We start from the raw sequence: 16978 nt of genomic DNA on the forward strand, positions 1-16978 counted from the left end.
GGAATGGTTGCAGCTGCCCCTTGGTCACATTTTCACCAGGAATGGGGGTCCTAGCCTCCTCTTAGCCTCCCGTAGCCAGGAGTTCGGCTCTCAGCCATGCAAGTTAAGCCACGTTTCCACAAACCCAATAAATGATTCCACTTTCACGTAGTCTTTGGCTGCCTTCATTCCTCGTGAAATGTTTTTAAGGCTATGTTCCCGAATAGATATTTCTTACAAATAATTTCTTGGTAAAAAGAATGCAAAAAGAAGCAGGATAAAAGTCTTTATTTAATTTAGTTTCTTAATTTAGTTTTAATTTACTTAACTTATTTAATTTTGAACACACATTTAACTACTGCCAAGTAATATGCAGGTTTAAGGATTACACTGTTTGTGTAATTTGCTGCTGTTTGTATTCCAGATGATTAAAGCACCTTGAATGTTATAGAAAAAAATGAAAATCAACCCAGGGAAGCAAATATAGATTACAACAGTTTTAATCTACATTTGTTTTGCTATTTAGAAACTTTAGTAGTGGACAGACACAGTGAGGACTGTCAGAAATAAATGGTAGATAACCATCATAATTCATATTCCTATGGGTATTACACACTATACCTCTACGCATATAGTCCAGAGTACATACTGTGATCGCACATACACAAATACATACATACTGTAAAAGCACAAGATGAACTGCAACAATTAGGTATGAATTTTCATTTGTTTGTCGCTGCCAAGTAAGAGGAAGTCTGAGAGAAATGTAATAATAGGGAAAGAAAGAAGTCAGGCTGAAAAAAAGCAGAAGACCCCTCTGTCAAAGGAACAAAGTAAAGAGTTCAGCAAAACCTCAGTCCAACCACTTTGTCACAGGCTTCAGCACCACAGAGAAGATGTCTTACTCTCTCACACATGAATGCCTTTATTATGTGCAGATGTTCTGTCCTCTCTATAGCTCCTCTACAGCGAACAAGTTGAATCATTATTTTGCTGTTTGACCAGAAATGAAGCATGGCTTATTGCCATTTTCAGACATCCGTGCTTTTTCACCTCCTTTTTTCTCAAGATTATGCACTTCCAGCTAAGCATAATCTGTGGTGTTTCCACCCCACTTTTCTGACTACAGAAAGCATGTAAATGTCTTCCAACTGTTGTCAAATGACCAATCAGAAGGAATTTTGAGTACTTATGCTATAGTTGCCTCCATTTTTATAATTACAAATTTTAACAGCAACAGTGAAACACATTTTGAAGAAAACCAACACCCTTCTGAGGAAATGTAGTGTGAGCAAAGGGGTCAAAGCTGGTTTTCTCATTACAAAGTGGAGATGCAATGACATTGTACTCCTATATTTAATTAAAAATAAATGAAATAAATATTTCATTTAAAAAAAAAGAAAGAAAATTAAACCCCAGGGCATCTTCTTGTGAACATACTGGTGAGAGAATTTGATATCCAATTAATAAACTGCAATATTTAATTCACTATATTGTATAAGTTACTTCATGTTTTTAAAGCATGGAGCTCAGATATGTTTACTGGGTTGTAAGACTGTTTTGTCTATTTTCCTCTCTCTTTCTCTCTTACGTGTTCCAATCCTTTGAGTATATAACACCTGCTGTCTATACTGCAAGTCACTTAATGTGATGAAAACAACATATACCTAATAATCATGGTATTACATCAGGTTTTGATTGGTAAACTTGACCTCATCGTTTGGAATAAATGCTATATCGATGCACCTTTGCCTCAGGCAACCAAGGGAAGCAGAAGACCAGGCTGCAACCAGAAGGCCTGGGGGGATGTCAAACACTTTCACTAATTTATAGGGAAAAAGGATAATATCCCCTTCTACTGGTGATCTGGAATTAAATTTATTATTCTAACAGGTTCTGTGTAGTACTAATTGTCCTAAAGTCTGTACTAATTACAGTACCTTGCAAACATATTCAGAACATTAAAAAGTTTGTTCACATTTTGTTGCTTTAAAACTTGAAGTCATGACATTTGAAGTAATAATAATTAATTTATTATATGCCTAACCTACTCCACACATTCAAGTAAAAAAACAAAAGAAAGAAGTTAAAAGATAATTCACATGAAAGAAAAGTGAAAAGGTCATAATTGCATAAGTATTCAAACTCTGCTGTGATACAATTGCAAAATAAATGCGGCACACTAACTCTGAACACTGGGGTCCCCCAGGGGTGTGTACTTAGTCCATTACTCTACTCCCTCTACACCCACGACTGTAAGGCCAAACACGACACCAACTCCATCATCAAATTTGCCAATGACACCACAGTTGTAGGTCTGATCACAGACAATGATGAGAGGGCCTACAGGGAGGAGGTCAATCTCCTTACAACGTGGTGTGAAGACAACAACCTCACCCTCAACGTCAGCAAAACCAAGGAGCTGATCTTTGATTTCAGGAAACTGCAAAACAGACATGCCCCTATCCACATCAACGGAACTGAAGTGAAAAGGGTCAGTAACTTCAAATTCCTTGGCGTCCATATCACCGAGGACCTCACATGGTCTCTCAACGCCACCTGTCTGATCAAGAAAGCGCAACAGCACCTGTACTTCCTAAGACGGTTGAAGAAGGCTAAGATATGTCCCCAGATCCTCACTAACTTTTACAGATGCACTACAGAAATCACACTGACAGGTTGCATCACAGTGTGGTATGGCAACTGCAGTATTGCTGACCGCAAAGCCCTACAGCAGGTGGTGAAAACTGCCTAGTCCATCACTGGGGTTGCCTTCCCATCCATACAGGACATTTATGACAGACGGTGCTTGAGGGAAGCTCTAAGCATCATCAAAGACCCCACACACCCCAGCTACAGATTGTATGACCCTCTACCATCTGGAAAACGGTACTGAAGCATTCAAGCCTGGACTACCAGACTCAGAGACAGTTTTTACCCCAGCACTATCAAACTATTAAACTCCCAGCCTCTCTCACCTACGATCTGAATCACAGTGCCTTCTTTCTTACCAAAAACTCAAACACACATTGAAATCTACCTCTACCCCACATGTCAAAAAGCTCACTCCCCATAATTTTCTATCCTTTATTTCATTCTGTTGATGTATATTTTTGCACATCTGATGTTGTTTTGCACATTACCTGTTACCTTTTGTTGTTTTGCACATTGCCTGTTGTTGTTTTGCAGACTGCCCGTTGTCTCTGTCTTTCTTTTATTATACAATTGTATTGTTGTTCTTTTGTACCACTTATCGTCTGAGAGCTAGCTAAATAGCATTTCGTTATACCATATAGCTGTATATGAGTATAATGACAATAAACTTGAACTTGAATGTATCTCCTTCAGTCAAGTAGCACATTTGAAGAAGAATATTCAACCATGAAAACCAAGGACATTTCCAAACAACTCAGGCATAAAGTTGTATAAAAGCACATGTCAGTAGAAGGGTATGAAAGCATTTCAAAGACCCTTAATATCTAATGGTGATGTCAATCATTAAGTAGCAGAAGACACTCAGATGCTGCTTAGATCAGACTGTCCCTCCAATCTGAGCAGCTAGGGAAGACAGGAACTGGTTAGTGAGGCCTCAGTGAAGGCAAGGCTGACTTTCAAAGAGTTACAGACTTCTGTGGCTGAGATGGGAAAAAATGTCCAGGGGTCAAAATTATTCCTATCACTCCACAAAGGTGCTTGTAAGGGAATTGCAACAAAGCTCCTTGGTAACACTGTAAAAATGTAATTTTTTTGTGCACACTGGGCTCATCTGAATAATAAATACTGTAACTTAAGTGATATCTTGAGCTACACTATGTCCTTGACACAAAATTTATCAGGGAGATCCCACGATCTTGTCACGATTGCCGGGTAAGCCTCCCGTGAGGAGTGTAGTTAAGACCCTATGCGAGGTGCCAAATCTGGAAAGGAGTTGGAGACGAACTTCAGGGAAGACACACAAGGTTTATTGGTGCTCACAGGGGCAACATGGGAGTCCATGCAGTAGTGAAGGGTAGGTATCCTATAGCAACCAAATCAAAGCTGGGCCATCGGGAAACAGTCCGCAGATCCATTACTGGGAAATCCATCCGGAGACAAACGGGGACTAGAACACACATAGAACAGGAACTAAGGAATACGGGGCTTCGCTCCACACCCCAGGCTCAGAAGGACAGGGTAACTATAACAGGCCTATGCCCTCAGGCTTCCCCTGAAGCCTGGCAGCAGGGGGGCCATCAGGCAACCATCTTCCCAAGCCGAGCCCCAAAGGCAGGAGGAAGGAAAATTAAATAGGGAACCTTAACTAGACACACCAGGAAGTAACATAAGTAATAATTAAAAGGACTACCATGAGAGGACTGAAGCGCCCTCTGGAGTTGAAATGTTCTACAGACGTGGGTTTCCAATCATCCACAACCTCTAAGAGCCATCACAGAACCCAGATGTGCCCTATGCAATAGTGGTTTGTTGCCTTACAGCTTGTTATTTCTTATAATTTGATATAAATGTAATTTGTGACATGAGAGGACACTGTAAAAACTTGTATTGTACTGCTAATTCAAATGCCCATTAATGAGATTCCTTACACTAACTGAAAATTAAGCCAATACATTTCCTTTCTAATTGTCTTTGTACCAGTGTTCACAATATTCCTTTAATGGTTTTTCAAATGATCTGTTCTTATTTGTTTGCTCCTTTACTTTTGGAAAAAACAGCACATTAAATATCCATTATTACCTTCAACTTTTTGTTATATTTTAATTTATTTTATATAGTGTAAAATAATGTACACATTTACCAAGAAAATTATTAGTTTTGTAGGTCTTTATTTAATTCAAACACTACTAAAAAATATCAATGAGGCCAAATCAAAGAATAAGATAATAATTATAGAGGTAATTAAATAATTATATACTTCTCAAATAACAACTGTAACCGAATGCTTTGTAAAAAGCCCTATGCAGACGACACGATCCAGGGTGGAGTGAGGAAAACACAGGGGAAAAAGGCATGCAGGAGTCGGGAATGAATACGGGGGGCGTGTCCAAAGTGCGCAGGTGTCCAGGGGGGTGAGTCTGGGGCAAACAATCCAGAAGTAGTCCAAATGGGGAATCCAAAATGGGCAAAGTCCAAAGCCGGGCGGTCCATCTGAGACTAGACAGGATAAAAACAGGAACCGGATCGGAACCGGTGGGGAACAGGAACAGGAACAGAAAATAAAACCATAACGGAGCCAGGCGCATCCAGGTCCCGGGCTCGCATGATACGGGAATCAATGCAGAGCCCCGAACTGAGTGGGCATCTGGCTTTAAAGGTGGGCTGGGAGGAGGCTGAAACGGGGCAGGTGCACAAAATCAAGTCCGAAGTGAAAGAGCCGGAGCGCCCTTAAGGGGGAGGGACTACAATCGTGACACAATCAACCTCTAAAAATTGAACGTTTTTTTAAAAATAATGTAAAAGCACACTATCATACAATATAGTAAAATGTTATCAATGGGATCCATGCTCAAGAGTATTGCTAGTTAAGGTTTAGTACATAAAAAGGTTACAAATGAGCTAAGGCTATACTGTCCATCAAGTCTATGTTGCAGTTTGTAGTTAACTGACCCAAGTGTTGTATACATGACAGCAGTGTTCCATACTCCCACAACCCTTTGGGTAAAGAAGTGTCCCCTGTTCTCGGTGTTAAATGCATTTCTGCACAGTTTTCACTTGTGCCCTCTGGTTCATGTTTCACTGTTCATTCTGAAGAAATCAAATGAGTTGACTTTGTAAGTGCCTTTGAGAATACTGAATACTTGTATCAGGTGCCCTTGTAGCCTTCTCTGCTCAAGACTAAAAACTAAAAAAGATTCAGTTCTTTCAGCCTGTCAGTGTAGGATTTAAATCCAAGAATGTACCTGGTTGATCTTCTCTGGACTGTTTCCTGGGTAGCAATACCTTTTCAATATTGTGGTGATTGAAATATATTTCTATATTGTGGTGATTTATGTTATATTATTTTAACTACTGTATAGATACCAGTATTTTGTTTGCCTTTTTAATTGCTTCCCTGTATTGTCTAGAAGATGTAAATATTATGTCAACATATAAACCTAAGTCTTTTTTACACTGAGCCTTTTTTAGCTCAATTTCCCATTTGTAGTTTGTTTTACTACCTCAATACAAAACCCTTAACTTAAGGCTTAAGTTGTCTACATCAAAGATGAGTGTTTACAATGTTTTGAATTTTATCTAAACCTGTTTAGATAAACCTGTTATCTAAACCAATTGCTGCTCCTGAAGTTTTTTCTTGATTAGTTTGCTAACTATACCAGAGTATAGATCATTGGTATACATTATAAAGAGCAGTTGTCCTAGTACACATACTGTACCTGCGGTACTCCACTAACTACATCACGCCAATTCATGATTCACCTCTTATCTGTACCCTCTGTTTTCTATTTCATATAAATTCACAAACCAAATACTCATATTTTCCTAAATACACACCAGCTGGAATCTGAGAATTAATCATTTATACAGGACAATTTAAATACACCGTATGCCCAAGATGTGTAATCTTTACTACTGTTGCTTATTCAAAGAACTCAAACAGGTAGGTTAGGCAAGACCTACTTTTTTAAATCCATACTGACTATTCCCTAGGATATAATTTTCATAAAGGAGATCCTCTAGTTTAGTTCCCTTTTCTATGGATGGATACGTCATGAGCAACTGTCTAGTCACTGGTTAATAAGAAGAAGCTTGCATTTTTCCCTGTTTCCATTTCAGGAGTCCGCATCAGAAGTTAAAAGGAATTTTAATTTCATGCACATGGAAGCGAAACACAAAGACGCTCTGTGTATTTTTCTCAAATTAACCTAGAACAGTCCTTAAATATTTTTTAATCTATCACGCTTTCCTGTGCTCACAAGATTGCCAGTGTCCCAAAACCATGCACATTCTCCTACAGTACCTCCTGATTTGCTAAAGATAACTTTTTATTTAAATACAATTGGTCACTTATGCTCGTAGCAAGCATTTCTATGCTTTCCTGTGCTTACAAGATTGGCATTGTTTCAAAACCACGCACATTCTCCTACCTGACTATTTGCTGGAGATTTGTTTTTTAAATACAATTGGCCGCTTTCGTTCGTATCACACATTCATATAGAATGGTATAGAATCACATAGTTGTTCTTGTGTCCACTCAAGTATTAGCGCGTGCTGTATCATAGTACGTAGGCTGCCTATTTGAGACACAATAATTTTATTAAAATAGAAAATATTAAAAACCCGTCCCAATTTTTCAGTGCACACAACAAATTTCCAGGGTCATCTGGCGTACCATCTGGGGGCTCTCTGGGGGTACCACTTGTGGTACGCGTACCATAGTTTGAGAAACATGGGTCTATAGCATACTACTAATTCTATAATTTGGGATTTTTTAAATGTCAGATCACTATTATCAGCGACACTTTATTCCTCTATCTTAAGTCTCTGAAACTGAATACTGTTTGTGGTTTACAGTACTATATCTCCTCCTCACCCATCTTTTCTGTCTGTATGTATCTAGTAATGCTATATGCCTCTCCATCACTTTTGGTTAGGCAGATTTCTGTTAATAATAATAATTCTGTCTAATAATTGTCTGTTAATGTGGTAGCTCATCTAAATTTGTAAACGTTCAGGTGGGGAGCTGCGTCAGCATGCGTAGGCTGCAAAGGAACAAGTAATAGGTTTATTCCATGCTGAAAAAAAGAAGAAAGAGAACACAACGTTTCGGCCGTGGAGCCTTCTTCAGGTGCGTTTCGGCCGTGGAGCCTTCTTCACACCTGAAGCATGGAATAAACCTATTACTTGTAAATTTGTATACTCTTGGCAAAGGTATTTGTCCAGTATTAATATAAAACTTCCATCCAAAACAAGAAATTACTCTTAAATGTAAAGGAAAACACATTTTAAAAAATCAACAATAGATTTTTTTCTTGTCTAAAGAATTTTGAACTATTTTGTATTATGAGACAAACAAATTTAACTTTGTTTTGGTTTAACTTACACATCCAATTTTGAGAAGAACAAAACTAAAACTGTTCCGAAAATATACTTTAAAAAATGTGTAAAATACACACTTCAATTACAATTATTCACAAATATAAAATAATAATAGGTAAAGGTTTTTTCTCTGCTGAAAAGAGAAGAAAAGAAACACAACGTTCCAGCTGTGGAGCCTTCTTTGGGTGTCAACAACTTGTTCCTTTGCAGCCTACACATGCTGACGCAGCTACCTACTTGAACTTCTTCAACCCACTTCTGCAGCGACCCACTATGCCTTCCACTAAATCTTTTCTAGATCTCTTCGTCACTCCTTCTCGTCCTCCCTTGGCTACTCGCCCCCCTCTCTTACCAAACCAGCATGCCGTCTCTTCACAGCAATCTGTTCCAAGACCAGGCTTTCTAAATCTCACACCCGAAGGTTCCACAGCTGAAATTTTGAATTTCTTTTCTTCTCTACTCTGCATGGAATATACCTATATTTGTTCAGTTGCAGCCTACGGACACTGACGCAGCTACCTACTTAAAATAATAACAGGCAGTCTGTAAATAATAATAAAAAGTTCTGTTTTCCTCTTTATCTGATTGAATTTCACAGCCTGCTGATAATCGGTATCACAATTTTAATATTCTCACTATTTTATTGTTAATGTCATGCTTCACATTTGAAGGAGTTGTTTGTAGGTAAATTTATGATTCATTATGATGGCACTAACTGAGGATTAAGGTTGGTTAAAGCCTCCTCCTTTAAGTGAATAAATTGGACGAGCCTGCCTTGGCTTACTGATTTTCCTGCTGTGAAATGGAATTCCACAGGCAGAAAGGGGTTTATCTGATTAACCCTGTAGATAACTGAACATTCCTCAGGAGCAGCAGAAATCAGTATAAAAGCAGTCAGGTGGAGGGGAAAGGGGCCTTTGTCTAAGCTCTTACAGGCCAGGGAGGGAGAATGTGTTAGTGGCATCCTGGACTGCATGGAGCTTGAATAGCACAGGAGTGTTTATTCAACTTCTGCGCTTCAACATCAATAGCCAATGGCAGTGCTAATACCAGTTTAGATCTGAAAAGTTAGAGATAATGAAGACTTTCAAGGATGTTTTTATGGATTGGATTTAATGAGAAAAGATGGAACCACAGTGTAGTTTTAAATCTGTATTCCTGGATTAATTTTAATTCTCTGCAGCCTCTATAGAGCAGTAGATTTGTGTTCTTTATAGTTGGAAACAGGGCATCTGTGGTTAACCTGGGTATGGTGTACCAGTTGGTCTCAAATGAGACACGGAAAGTGTACCTTCCAGTGAAGGAAAGACTGGCCATGGATGGGTGATCCCAGTCGAGTTGCCAGGAGTCCAGGTAATGAAAAAGGAAGAGAACTGATGTACTACGGAGATGGACAGGATTTGTCTAATCCAGCTCTCCCAGTAGAATAGAGTTCTTCCATGGAGGACAGGAACTGAAGAACATTGCTCATAATACCTCTGTGATTAAATGTTTGGTTTGTTTGGGGGGGGATGGGGCTGAGCAAGTTTATATGAAAGAGGACTACTGTTACATCATCCTAGGAGACCAGGGGGTCTGCAAACCAAAAGTGACAGGCCACCCAAACAATGACATGCTGGCTCAAGGCTAGTTTGTGGCACTCCCACATTAATATGAACTCTTTCATGAAGAATAGAGTCTGCTTCAGCCACCAAGAATAGCTGCTTCAGCCTGGGAATCAGGCATTAAAATGAAGAGTTATACTGAGCTTGTAAATCTATCATATCCAGTGTCTCTTAAAAGATTATTAAAGACAGCGAGAAGTGCAATCTGTTATTTCAGTAGTTCAATTAAAATTGGGAAGAACTGTAAACTCAATAGTCAGCTTTATTGGTGTAACTCCCCTTGCTGAGGAAAAGGACAACCTGGCTTTGGGACACCCCCATTAATGAGTCAGGAAGCTGCTGGAAGGACACAGACTAAAAGGAGAGAGGGATGCGAAAAGAAACAGCAAGTGCAACCAAGATGCATGATATTTATATGTAGGTAGGCAGAAGTGGGCAAGATTAGGGTTTTACCTCCCTTTGAGGTTTTCTTCTAAACACTAGGTACTCATGGAAACAAAGTTCAACTCTTGGAATCACTTCCCTTTCCAGTACCGCAGAAGAGTACAATCAAGCAGTTCTTCTGAAGTAATCAGATTCTGGTAGATGGTTCTGTTGTTAGGAGTTCTGTCGATAGAAAAACCACTCACTCCACGGTTCAATTCACTGTACTATATTCCTATTTGAAGAAAACTATTGAGAAAAACAAGAACGAGATTATGCAAAAACCTACAGAAATAAACTGGAAACATAAGTTAATGGTTACAAAAATTATCTATTCGGTAAACTGCTGCTTCTCACTGAGATTATCTGAACTATCAGACTGTACAGAAATAGTCTGGGGCACAAAAAAGAAGTTTGGGATCTAGACTCATGACATTTTTCTCAGGAGCAGATATTTCTTGGATTTAAAATTTTAAATGTTAGAATTTGAGAAGGATCTCTGTGTATTCTGTAGGAACTGGGAAGGAAAATGTTAATACTAAGGAGGCTTGTGTCATGCCAGATTTCTTCAAAAGTTTAATCTTGAAGACTGGCAGTATTCAAAAGCAGTAATTATTTTGACCACTAATTAATATCCAATGACTAATTTCCACTGAAATATATTATGTGTCAATCTATGGAAAATATCAAGATTACCATCATACAAGTTCATCTAATTGCTTAGTTCAGTAAAAGCTTATATTATATTATATATATTATATTTTATAAAGTGGAACACTTTGATAGCCAGCATTATAAGCATAAATGTTCATCATCATATACTTTGTACTTGGTGCAGTTCTTGTGTGAAGCTTTGTGGGGTTTCTGAATGCTCTAAATAGTAGATGTTTGGTAGTTTTTGCATTTATCAGGTATTTACCTTTTCCTGCAAAAATGGATTAAAATACAGTTTTGATTAACAGTTCATTGAAAAGGATCATGTAGTATTAACAATTACTCCAAAACTGGACATAAAAAGCACCTTAAAACAGAAGAAAACAGTCATATGCTGATGAAGAAATTTAACATTGGTTCACTGACAATATGCTTTACATGACATTAAGGTCCAGATATCTCTGATTTCCACAACAGAGAAAACAACTGAGAAATGCTGATAGATGGATAGATCAAAATTGGAGCTGTTAAAAGTGCTGTTCAAATTATTTTAATAGAAAAGTAATTTTTTGAAGCCCAGAAAAGTGAATAATGTACTGTATAAGTACAGTAAGTTAAACTAACCTACATATTTGTTTAACTGGCATCTCATAAATGCTGGATACATTTTTTTTACTGAATTTGGATGACTCTTAGCAGTAAAACCTGTCATTTCTGACACCTGGAAAATGTGTAGGAAAATGTGAACAGAATTTCAGAACTGCACAAGAAGGGCCCTGAGTGACAAATTACAGCACACTTGATAAGACAGGCACAGTGCAACTAGGCCTTTTAATTAACCCCTGGGCACCAACAGCACACTCTCACATTCTAATCTTCCACTCCAGCCGTCCCTGCACAGTGAGTGTGCATGTAGCTCCAGATGACCAGGGCAGGTCCATGCATTGTTTACCTGCAATGAGACATGCATCACTGTGCATACCATACTCTGTTACCATACTCTGAAAATTACCAAACAAAAGAAGAACAAAAGGTCCAAGACCCACCTGAATGCTAAGAAGTCCAGATTGGGACATTCTAAAAGCCATGCTTGAACAATACCCCATCTATAAATTTGAGCAGGTGGTCATACAGTATTTTATAAAATTTCCTAATTTTAATGACAAAAAGTACAAAAATACTAACCAAAGAGAATACCACAGAGAAATAATCACACTTAAGTAACTATGGAGATTAATAATGTATATCTTCTTTAATGTATAGCATGCTTTCTTTTAACAAAAGCCATGTAATAGAAAAACCTTGCTGCAGAAGGCTAAATAATGATTTTCATGTAAAATCTACCCCAGTGGAAACTTTGAATTTATTATTTATTACATTATTTATAAACATAATTATCTTGTGTTATTAACTTGTCCACTCTGTAGTCCACTCACTACCAGTGTTTGGGAAATGAGAAATAAGACCGTGAGTGTTAATCTGAGTAATATATTTTGGTAACATAGTACAACAATAATGGATATCTGTGTTATGCCTTCCTTCGCTTCTCTCCCCCTAGTATGTTATTAAAAACACTATAGTACAGTAAAAGTGTCTTTGACCTATGTGTCTCAGAGCCAGAGTCCACACTGACAACTTGATGACAACTTCTGGCCTCGCAGGCATTAACTCAATAGAATTCTATAAATACAATTTCGACAGGTGTCCCTGGGAGGGTAGATTTGGAAATTCACTGTTCTTCAACACAACACCATCTCCTAAACAAGACTATAATTCTAGACAGTGAACTAAATAAGCTAAGTCATTGTAAACCTTTTACAACAAGACCTCAAAAACCAGAATGCAAAGTAATAATTGATATAGTTCAAGTAGGTAGCTGTATTAATAATTGATATGTCAACCCTGCATAACTCTCCTGTTTTGAGGTTTATCAGACTGATTCCTAATCAGACTGATTTTCCTCATTAAGCGGGGAAGACGAGTCACATGGCCTTGCAATGACATCAAAATCACCTCCTTAGACCCTGATTGGCGGCTTCTCTTTAGGACAGGGGCCAGCAATCTACAGCACATGTGCCACTGCTGGCACGCAAAGAGATTATTAACTGCACAGCAATGAAAACAGCACATGCAATAAAAGTCTAATAAGCCATGAAGAAATTAATTTAAAAATGCTTAAAACTATGCTTGACTGTTCTGTTATTCTCTACAATATGCTACCCAATGAAAACTCTTTGGAGTGGAAAAAACAATTCACTAGATTTACTTGATTCTTGTATCGTACGAAACGTGGATAATAAGTCTCAACTATTATACGTCAGGTCTTGGATTTCAGCATATTGTGGGGGGGAACTAATGAAACGAGCGTATTAATATAACTAATACACAACATGAGCTTCATAACTTCATTGTAAATACAGTCCTACCTTGTGGCCAATCTGTATTTCATTGCCAACCTCCTCTCCATTGAAGGTACAAGAAGGATGATGTTTTTTTTCTGTTCCTCATTCCTGCTTTCCCTTCTCCTCAGGTGTTCTCTCTATGAACTCTACACATAATTGTTCTTTTCAGTCTCTCTCCCCACTGTCCCCCTTTTTCCCTAGTCTCTCTCTCCTCCTCTTCATTTCTTCCCACTTTATAACTGCCCTGCTGAAATTAAACTGTCTTCGTGGAGGCCCAACCTCTGAAATGAGCATCAAATTTGTGAAGTTTGTATTATTCAGTGAATTTCTTGAATTTTGTTTAAATTCTATGGTTCTGTACTTAATTCCTGTTCACATGACACACTTGCAATTGGTAGGACCATGGCTATTTGAAGTAACTTCTCCATTTCAGTGAGTACCTAGCTTCCACTGTACTGAAAATAGCTGAGATGCATTTCAGCAGGTTTTCAGAATTCTCTTGACCATAAAAGCTGAAAGTAGACTGTTTAGCAACTAAGGGATTTTTCTGGTTCCAAAACAGTAAGCAAGGACAGAAGATCCATAGTGATAGCAGGCATTTTTTTCAATATTTTTGTTTTATTTTCCAGAGCCAACCGCATAAGTTGAGAGGTAATAAGTGTGAGTCAACTGTACTGGTGTTCCCCAGGGCTGGTTTTGGTCATCTTTACTATTTTCCATCTATACAAATGAAACAAAAATGCAGGGAACTTGTATTAATCTTTCAAAGTACACATAAGATACGGTCCTAAGGAGATAGTTTACTGTGGATGATAAGATAAGACCACTTTATTGTCCATATACAATTTCTTGTATTAGGAATATGTTTTTTCACATACCCCAACTTGCTCTCCATGAGACACACAGACAGGGAGAGAAGCTTGGAGTCAGAGCACAGGGTCAGCCATTTATACTGTACAGCGCCCCTGAAGCAGCTGGAGTTAAGGGTCTTGCTCAGGGGCCCAACAGAGAGTAATAACAGAGATTCAGGACTTCCATTTTACTGTATGTCTCATCCAAAGGACGGCATCTTTTTACAGTATAGTATCCCTGTCACTATACTGGGGCACACAGACCCCCTACTGGCCCCTCTAACACTACGTCCAGCAGCAATCTTAGTTTTTCCCAGGAGGTCTCCCATCCAGGTACTGGCCAGGCTCACACCTGCTGAGCTTCAGTGGGCTGCCAGCTGGGAGCTGCAGGGTGATATGGCTGCTGGTAATGGTGAAGGTAGATACCCTGGATGTAGATGTGGCCTCTACCTCCCTTTCTGAACATTATTTTCCCCCATTCGATTTATATCCAATTGTACAAGCTGCCTCTCTTAGGGACTACAACAGGAAACAAAAATCCATTCTCATTCATATAGATAGCTTTGCAGTCATCCGTATCATCAGCAAAGGGAGATCGCCCTCCAAGCTCATTATGAAATTCCTCCTTCATCTCTAATATCTCCCTCACTAATCAATTTCTAATTGTTGCAGCTCACATCCCTGGTCATTTCAACAGTATCACTGATTCTCTCTCAATTTCCATTTTGAGAAATTTATTAATTTTGCTCCTGATGCCATTAACGATGCCAGCACATTTAATTCCGAGGTGTCATCATTCCTTGTGAATTGCATTTATATAGCACTTTTCATCCTAAGGGATCACAAAGCACTTTATAAAAATAGAAGGGGAGCTGATCCACCACCAAAGTGCAGCACTAACCCAAGTGATGCACAGTAGCCCTAGAACACAGAAATGCAGGTCTTGAAGTGTTCAATTGCTTTAACTATTGAATTGAGAAGGAACAGTTGGGAGGTCAGATTGTTGATGCTCAGAGTATAATTTAGCCAGGAGACTGTTGTTACCACCCCTATACGGTACATGATACTGTACTTCATGATAAGATATAACTCTATTTTTTATCTAAAAGGGGTGGAAATTTGTCTTTGGCATCATCATACAAAAAGAAATAGGAAATCAATATACATTAAAACAAACAACAGTGCTAGAAATTCAACAATACTTATATACACATCTTGCTTTGCCCATCTTTAACTATCAATCAATCAATCAAAGTTTATTTATAAATGCACGAACAATATAGCATACAGCGTTGTTGTCAGCAATGAAATGCTTTTTCCGCGAGCTTGTTCACAGGGATAAAAAGTAGAAGGACAGAAGTTTATAGGTATTAGGATAAGATTAGGATACAATAAATTATACAATTTGAATTTACAATACAGTTTACAGATTGTGCGAAAGTAGCACAAGGAGATATGGTAGGATCGGAGGTATTTAGCGCTGTTCATACAGTATGTGTCCTGAGAGTGCAAAGTGAGGAGGGCACCGGTGCACTCTGTCAGTTCAAGTAGGTTGCCTATTTGCTAGTGGTCTAATCTAACCCTAACATTACGTATAATCTCCATACAAGAAATAATCACTTACAGTCATGTTAAAAAGAAAGTACACCCTCTTTCAATTCAATGGTTTTACATATCAGGGGATAAATAACAATTGTCTGGTCCTCACCAACTTCCATAATTAAACAAATATAGCCTCAGATAACAGACAACACATAACAGATTTCACTGTCATTATTTATTCAACAAAAAGTAAGCCATAATGCAGAAACCTCATGGGAAAAATTAACTACACCCTTACTGCTTCCATAGGAATTAGGAAGGTAATTAGCATCCAGGTGCTGCTAATCAAATGCACTTGATTAGCTGATCATCAGGAAGTGACCACCTCTATAAAAGCAGACCTTTTGGCAGTTTGGTGGTCTGGAGCATGCAGGTGTGTGTTAACACCATGCCAAGCAGAAAAGACATCAGCAATTAACTCAGAAAAGCAATTGTTGCTGCTCATCAATCTGGGAAGGGTTATAAAGCCATTTCCAAATAATTTGAAATCCATCATTTAAGAGTGAGAAGGATTATTTACAAATGGAGAACATTCAAAACAGTTGCCAATCTTCCCAGGAGTGGGTGTCCCAGCAAATTCGCCCCAAGGTCTGACCGTATAATGCTCAGAGAAATCACAAAGAACCCAAGAGTTACATCATAGGATCTACAGGCCTTGGTTAACAAAGTTCAATCAGAAAAAGACTGAACAAGTATGGCTGTCATGGAAGGGTAGCCAGGAGAAAGCCCCTTCTGTCCAAAAAGAACATGGCAACACGGCATAGGTTTGCTAAGTTGTATCTGAACAAACCATTTCTGGAACAATGTCCTTTGGACAGACGAGACCAAAGTGGAGATGTTTGGTCATTATGCACAACGCCATGTTTGGTGAAAACCAAACACAGCATATCACCACAAACAAAACCTCATACTAACTGTCAAGCATGGTGGTGGAGAGGTGATGATTTGGGCTTGTTTTGCAGCCACAGGACCTGAGGACCTTGCAGTCACCGAGTCGACCATGAACTTCTCTTTATACCAAAGTATTCTAGACACAAATGTGAGGCAATCTGTCCGACAGCTTGGCCGAAATTGGGTCATGCAACAGGACAATGATCCCAAGCACACCAGCAAATTTACAACTAAATGGCTGAAAAAGAAGAGAATCAAGGTGTTGGAATGGCCAAGTCAAAGTCCAGACCTCAGCCCCATTGAGATGCTGTGGCGGGACCTTAAGAAAGCTGTGCATAAACAAATGCCCTCAAACGTCAATGAACTGAAGCAATGTTGTAAAGAAGAGTTGGCCAAAATTCCTCCAAAATGATGTAAGTTACTTCAAGTTATTGCTGCTAAAGGTGGTTCTACATGCTACTAAATCATGGGGTGTACTTTTTCACACATGGCTTCTGCATGTCAGCTTATTTTTTGTTAAATAATGACATAGTGGAAT

The 16978-nt window shown here is 38.6% G+C and overlaps 1 protein-coding gene across 1 annotated transcript in view; it reads right to left on the reverse strand.

The window, feature by feature from the left end:
• Positions 1–16978, reverse strand: part of slc35f1 (solute carrier family 35 member F1) — a 195491-nt gene that overhangs the window by 162999 nt on the left and 15514 nt on the right. The window lies entirely within an intron of this gene.

Source organism: Atractosteus spatula, chromosome 2, assembly GCF_055471065.1.
Source record: "Atractosteus spatula isolate fAtrSpa1 chromosome 2, fAtrSpa1.hap1, whole genome shotgun sequence".
Taxonomy (NCBI): domain Eukaryota; kingdom Metazoa; phylum Chordata; class Actinopteri; order Semionotiformes; family Lepisosteidae; genus Atractosteus; species Atractosteus spatula.